This window comes from Nycticebus coucang, chromosome 1 (genome assembly GCF_027406575.1).
Source record: "Nycticebus coucang isolate mNycCou1 chromosome 1, mNycCou1.pri, whole genome shotgun sequence".
NCBI classification, from domain to species: domain Eukaryota; kingdom Metazoa; phylum Chordata; class Mammalia; order Primates; family Lorisidae; genus Nycticebus; species Nycticebus coucang.
Window position 1 is genome coordinate 185,943,831 of NC_069780.1, and position 6,906 is coordinate 185,950,736.

The 6,906-nt window shown below is 38.2% G+C and overlaps 1 non-coding gene across 1 annotated transcript; it reads left to right on the forward strand.

The window, feature by feature from the left end:
* Positions 1 to 5,133: 5,133 nt before the first annotated feature.
* On the forward strand, positions 5,134 to 5,254 carry LOC128593441 (U6atac minor spliceosomal RNA). The gene has a single exon (XR_008382356.1). It is a non-coding gene; the product is annotated as a U6atac minor spliceosomal RNA (small nuclear RNA).
* The last annotated feature ends 1,652 nt before the right edge of the window (positions 5,255 to 6,906 follow it).

Here is a 6,906-nt window from a genome sequence, read left to right on the forward strand (position 1 = left end):
TAAATTTGACCCTAAAAGTGGCTTTCATTTAACATGTAAACGTGCAAAGAATTTTAATCATCTATGTCATGAAAATGAACAATTATTCAGGAAGAAATTTTGAACTATGAGATGCCTTAGTCTTATAAGTAATGTCACCCTTATACAAGCTCAGACCTACCTTTAGTGCTTGCCTTGGCTCCCTCCCCTTGCAACATGTTTTGCTTTATTTTAGTTGCCTTTACTTCACACTGGACTTGTCTTTTCTCTGCACCATGAATACAATAACTTGCAAGACTCTTGCTCTCCCTATGAAATAAATAACCCTATTCATAGTATCTCCCTCCCCAAAACACAGCTTGAGGCAATGAAACAGGTAAAGATATTCATACTGGAGAGAAGATGGTAAGGAAGGGCAGTTTGAGAGCTTGAAATAGTGGCCAAGAAGTTGACAGAGCCATGGAGGGGAACCAATGTGTCAAGATTGGTGATGCAGGAACAGGACTTCCTTCTGCTGACACCATCCAGGCACTGTATAAAATACCTGTTCAAATTTCCTTCCTTAAGCATGAGAAAGCTGAAAAATTCATCCATTTAGGTAAAGAATGGCCTGGACTAGTCTTAACTTCCCTGTGTTCTAGCACCATATTTACATGTTTTGAAAAAACCTTGGAAATGGTTCCAGAGTAAAAGTGAAAGTAACATTCCAGATGTGAGATGAGGTGCAGAGCCAATGTTACACGGAATTGTCCACTGAAATTAGAGGTGCTCTGAGAATTATCACTTGAAGCATTGGTGTTCTCTGCGTCACCATTTTCTAGCAAAGAACAATGATGCCATTATGCAGTTATTGGTAACAAGATGTTTAGTTATTTAATGAATGTTCATTGTTCTCTTCGGTACACCAATGTTCACCAAATTTTCCCAACCCTATATTACCTATCACTGTCCCTTCCATCTTAATAAATATAGGAGCTTTACTCACTCTAGAAAAGAAAGGCTGTGGTAACTAAATAAATACTTCATGAATAAATTAGATTTTCTTATTGTTGTTTTTGTTGTTGTTATTTTCTCTAGAGGAAGTAAGACCACACAGACAAAAAGAAGTAAATAAAGACAAGTTAATCCTTGAGAGAGAAAATACAAAGCCTTAAATCAAGGACAAACAGGAGCTTTATAGAAAATGTGTCAGAACGAAACCCTCTCTGCTGTTGTATGCTGGACAGAACCACCAGTTTCTTCAGGTCTGTCACTCAGAAAGAATCTGGTTTGTGAGATGCTAGTTATTGTCCTGTTTCTGCCAGGATCCTGACCTCTGAGACATTATTGCTTGCCAATTAAAATCACAATGAGTTATTACTTATTTTTCAGAATGACTAAATTAAATGACTAAAAAAAAAGTCATGAAAATAAAAAATACTGTTGAGGACGTAGAAAAAAAGCATCATTCATCCTGCTGGGGATGGCAGGAGCACAACCGCCATGGAAAACAGTGTGGCATATTCTTCCAAAACTAAAACAAAAGCTGCCATAAACCCGGAAATCAGACTCTTGGACAATTAGCACTGAGAATCAAACAGGTTACCTATGACCCACACCTGAATGTTTAAACTAGCTTTATTGGTATTAGCTCCAAACTGGACATAATTAAGATGTTCTTGAATGTGTGAAGGTTAAACTGGTATATGGTCATAGCATGGACCACCATAAGCAGTAAAAAACAACAAATCATTGATATCGTCCACAATCTGTGTAAACTCCAAAAAACTGTGCTGTGTTAAGTAAAATATTCAACCTTAAGATATTACATGCTACATGAACTCAACATTCTCTTCTTTTTTTTTTTTTCTTTGTTTTGAGACAAGATCTTGCCTTGTCACCTGAGCTACAGGGCAGTGGTGTCATCACAGCTCACTGAAACTGCAAACTCCTGAGCTGAAGGGATCTTCCTCCCTCAACTTGCTGAGTAGCTGAGATTATAGGTGCATGCCACCACCCCTGGCCATTTTTTGTCTATTTTTCCTAGAGATGTTGTCTTGCTAAGATTTATAGGCATGAGCCACTGTGCCTTACCCATGCCATGTGACCTTGTTGAAATGGCAAGCTCATGTAAATGGAGAACAGAGTAGTCATTGTTAGGAGTTAAGGAATGTGTGGAGCAGGGAGGAGGTGGTAATGGGTAAAATGAAAAACGTGGTCTTTGTGGTGATACATATGTCCTGGATTTGACAACATCAATGTCGAATTCTAGTTGTAATATTGTGAACCATTTCTCTCTATAAAATTACTTAACAGATTTAGTGAGTTTAGATTGAATTCCTTTACAGGTATATATTCTATGTTGGTAAAGTCTGGGATTTTAGTGGACCATCACATGGATAATATACATTGTAGTCAACAGGTAAATTTCAGTCCCACTGCCACCCTTCCTTCTTTTGAATCATCAGTATTCACTCTTCCACTCTCTAAGGATGTATTTTTAAGGGACAATCCATTTTCTAAAAGATCTGTATCTATTTAATCCCCAGAGAAGATAAGAGCAGTTTGACCCCTTAGGCTTAGAAATTTATGAAGCCATTAGAAGAAAGCTATGCCCAGTACACTAGCTGAGATCAAGTAAAACACTGAGTGACTCTAGAATTTATATCTGTTACAATTCTAAAGTTATCAACATTGTTTTATCCTGGATGTCTTCAGAACTAGATTCTATGGCACATGCTTATATTCTACTGTATTTTAGAGAGCACAACGCAAGGACAGAAAAAGAAAGTAAGAGAGGGAGAGGGGGAGGGGGAGAGGGAGAGGGGGAGGGGGGAGAGAGAGAGAGAGAGAGAGAGAGAGAAAGAAAGAAAGAAAGAAAGAAAGAAAGAAAGAAAGAAAGAAAGAAAGAAAGAAAGAAAGAAAGAAAGAAAGAAAGAAAAAGAAAAGACAGAGAAAGGAGGTGTCTGAGACATCAGGCCCTAATGGCTGTTCTATCTTACACAATCCTCTTCTAAGTAGGCATGTCAATAAATGATTGTTTGTCATTAGAAGCTTTGCTGTGGTTTGAATGTTTACGTCCCCTCCAAAATTAAAGTTGAAACTTAATTCCTAAGCAACAGTATTAAGAGGTGGGACCTTTAGGAAACCTATAAAAGAGACTTCACACAGGGTTCACCCACTATCTGGACCTTCCACGTTTCACCAATAGAGGGCGCTGCAAAGAGGAGCCATCAGGAAGTGGAGATTGTCAGCCCTCCAGACACCCATCATGCTGATGCCAAGACCTTGGGCTTCCCAGCCTCCAAAATTGTGAGAAGTAAATTTATGGCTTTTATAAATTACCTAGCATGTGGTATTTTTATTATAACAGGATAAATGATCTAAAAAGAGCACATAGGGAGGTAGAAGGAAAAAAATGTAGTCACCACTATTCACCCTTTATTAGTTAATGTTTTGCCTTACTGGACATCAATTCACCCAGAATTTCTCATTGTACATAGAAATCAGTCAGTCCTATGGTTCCTCCTGCCTTAGGGTCAACAGCAAAGGTCTACTGCAAGAGGTAAAGAATGTGAGGCATGGGGATGAGGCGATACTCTCTTGCATTATGATGCTTGAATTTGTTCAGAATCAGCAAAGCGTTACCTCATGGGGCAACCATCCACAATTGAAAGTACACATAAAGTTTGCCCCCTGGCACAGAACTACTCTCTCCCTCTGGACTACCTGATTCCTCCTTTCCTGCCCATCAGAATCTCAGCTATCTTAGGGAGAATAATGACTCAGCGTGTGATATATGTGATCTGTCCCCAAGTGGGATAAGAGGCCATACATACCTGTCTGCTTAAATAAAACCTTTTTTTGTATGTAGGTCTTCTCCTGGCATTCAATTTAAAATTAGAACCTCAGGTGAATAAAGAAGGTAATGAATAAATTACTTCTTGTGCTCTTTCTTTGCTTTTTTGTTCAATATGGCATTAATTATCTTCTAACATGTATTTACCTAATCTTTTTCAATTTCTGTGTACCTCTCTAGAGTGTAAATTCTGCTAGGGGGAAATTTTTCTTTTTCGTCTCTGCAGTATCCTCAGCATCTGGAGTGGGGCCTGACACATCCTAAGCCTTCAAGAAATAACTTTTTTTTTTAAGTTAGAAATGAATGGATGAATGAATACAAGTTCATATCTAGTTATTTCCTTATCTAAATAGACTTATTAAAATACATAGATGCTCTCTGAATCAGTGTATTGGAGTTATCCATTTTAAATACCTTTTTTATATAGAAAAACATTGTTTTATATTTGCATGTTTATGGTTATTTAGATATAATTCTGATGAAATGGGCATTATTCACCACTACTTTTTTTAATATAAAATTAATGAATGCTTCACTCCTGAAGACTTGGCATTTGTCAAATCCATCTTCATTTTGGATTATATAATGGTTGATGTGCCAACTGGTCCCAGGACTGTTGCATTCTATTCATCTTTTTTTCATGCATTGTAGAGGTTTTTCTGTTGTCACCTGTCTTCTAGAGTTGCTGAGAAACATAAAGTCATGTTTATATTTCCATTTTTTAAGTGACCTCCTGTTCTTTTCCCCGTGTGCCTTTGAGTTTCCTTCTTGAAACCCAAAGATCAGTGAATTTACCAGAAACCATCTTAGTGTTTTTTGTTCATCATTCATGTTTTTCAAGTCATTGAAACACAGTGAGTGTTTCTAATCTACCTGCTTAGTTTTTCTTTTATTATAAAAAATGTTCTTTTGTTGACTCTGAACATTTTGTTTCATTTTTCCTGTTTTTTTTTTTTTTCAGATTCATCAGTTACAGGAATTTTGCGTTTCTACAGTCTGTTGCCAGAACAACTATGTTCTTAAAACTTATTTGCACCTATTTGCTTCCTCTGAGCACTCTGTGATAATTATCACATTGTTCGCCATTATTGCTACTGCTGCTGTTTAATTGTTTAAAGAATACATTTTGCAATGTTTTATCTTTCCCTGTGAATATTAAATCTCTTAATTTTATTCTGCTCTCCTTCACTCCTTTTCTATATTCTACCAGATAAATACCAATTTATTCTAAATGTCATCTTATCTCAGGTAGTCCCTGCTTTGTTTAAAACGTTTAATGCCTCAAAAGTTTGTACCATAAAAAAAAGTCCTCTTTTGTGTTTTATGAAAGGAGAGAACATTGCCAGTCTCCTTGAGGAGGCTGGAAGAGGCTCTTGAAACTGGGAATAAACATTGGATCAGGCACTGCCGCCTACTTCTCATCATCTCTCATTCTTTGAAGTAATAAGTTCAAATGTTTGATAACAGAGTAGTTGACTATAGTTAACAACACTGGCATAGATGTTCTGAAACATAAGAAAGGACTTCAAGTGTCCAAGGCATAGAAGTGATGAACACTGCAGGTAACGAAGACTCTACTCAGCCTATCCCTATAATATCACATGTATCCCATGAACGCATACAGATATTATGTATCAATTGAAAACAAAAATTTATAGAGTCCTGTCTCCTAGAATAAGTTTTTCAAAGTATCTTGTCTTTGATTTTGTCCATGTTGAACTTTCTCCATTGGTTTGTTCACATGGTAGGTACTATGTGATCATGTGTACTGTATGGGAGGGGGTGTGTACCTCTCAGCTGACTGTACCGATCCCCTCCATTTTCCGTCTTTCCCAAATAACTGTTAGAATATTCCTGAGTAAATTCTTAGAAGAATTTTTTTTTTATTATTCTTGTCAGATTTCAGCTGACTGACAATAACCAGGATGAACTGAAGTTATTTGGGGAAAGTCTGGGTTGGGAGAGAACCAAAATACAGCACCCCTCTTCCGATCCCAGGTTATAAACAAATTATAAGATGATACAAGAATGGAAAAGGACAGACACGTTATTACCTTTCCCACAGTTCTGGAAATGCCAGAGTGTGCCTTGTGAAGATGCCTGTTGACAAAACAGCATCTCTTGGGCGGCTGCCCACCCAAGGGTGGAGTGCTGCTCCAAGAGGGAGCAGACAAAACTGAGCCAAGCTGGCCCCGATCTCTCTCTCTCTCTGATAAAGAATTATACTGAAACTATTATAGAGCTAATGAATGTGCAGGGAGAAGATCCATATTTACATTGACTATTTTTCACTTGGAAAGAGCGACATGGACTTAGAAAAAAACTATTCTTTGCAATAGCAAGAGGCAGACAAAATACTGTCACACAGTTCTCCTCTCGGGTCCTGCACTCTCTGTTCCATGGACCATCGCTGCTGTTTGGGGTTATGGTGTGTGTCTGTCTCACCCCTCAGTTTGTGTTTTGAAGGAACACATGGATACCTACCCAGCTGAGAACTGCTAACTTAATCCTTGGGATGTATCGAAATCTCAAAAGAATTATAGAATTAATGAATGAAGAACAATGACATGAAGCTGCCTTCATCTCATTAAATGCACTGCATTGATACTTTGTGAGATAGGGCTCTGAGAAAGGGCTTTGTCAGCCTTTCTACAGTCAACCAGTGCTCATCCCACTCCTCGTGGTGTGCACGGAAAGACCCAGGCAGCTATAAGAAGCTCTTTCACCCCCGAACTCAATCCCTTCTGGTTTAGCCAAAAATGGGTATCACTGCTCCTACGACATCTGGTGAGACTCTGTGCTTTCTACAACACATTCCTCTACTATTACGTTCTGCCATGATGACATTGTACCACATCTGGCCTTTCCATGACAGATACAGTAACCACAGGTGGATATGGAACACTTCAATTTAAATTTAAAGCCATATGAGGGATAGAGAGTATTGTCTTGATAGGGCTATTCTAAAGTAAGCTCACTGACCAGGCAGTAAGTGTTGATGCCTCCCTTAACTAATTGTAGTACTAGTCAGCTCGTGGACTATTTTGGTTCCTGAGACTAACCCACCTAGTAACCACATGGCACTGGCA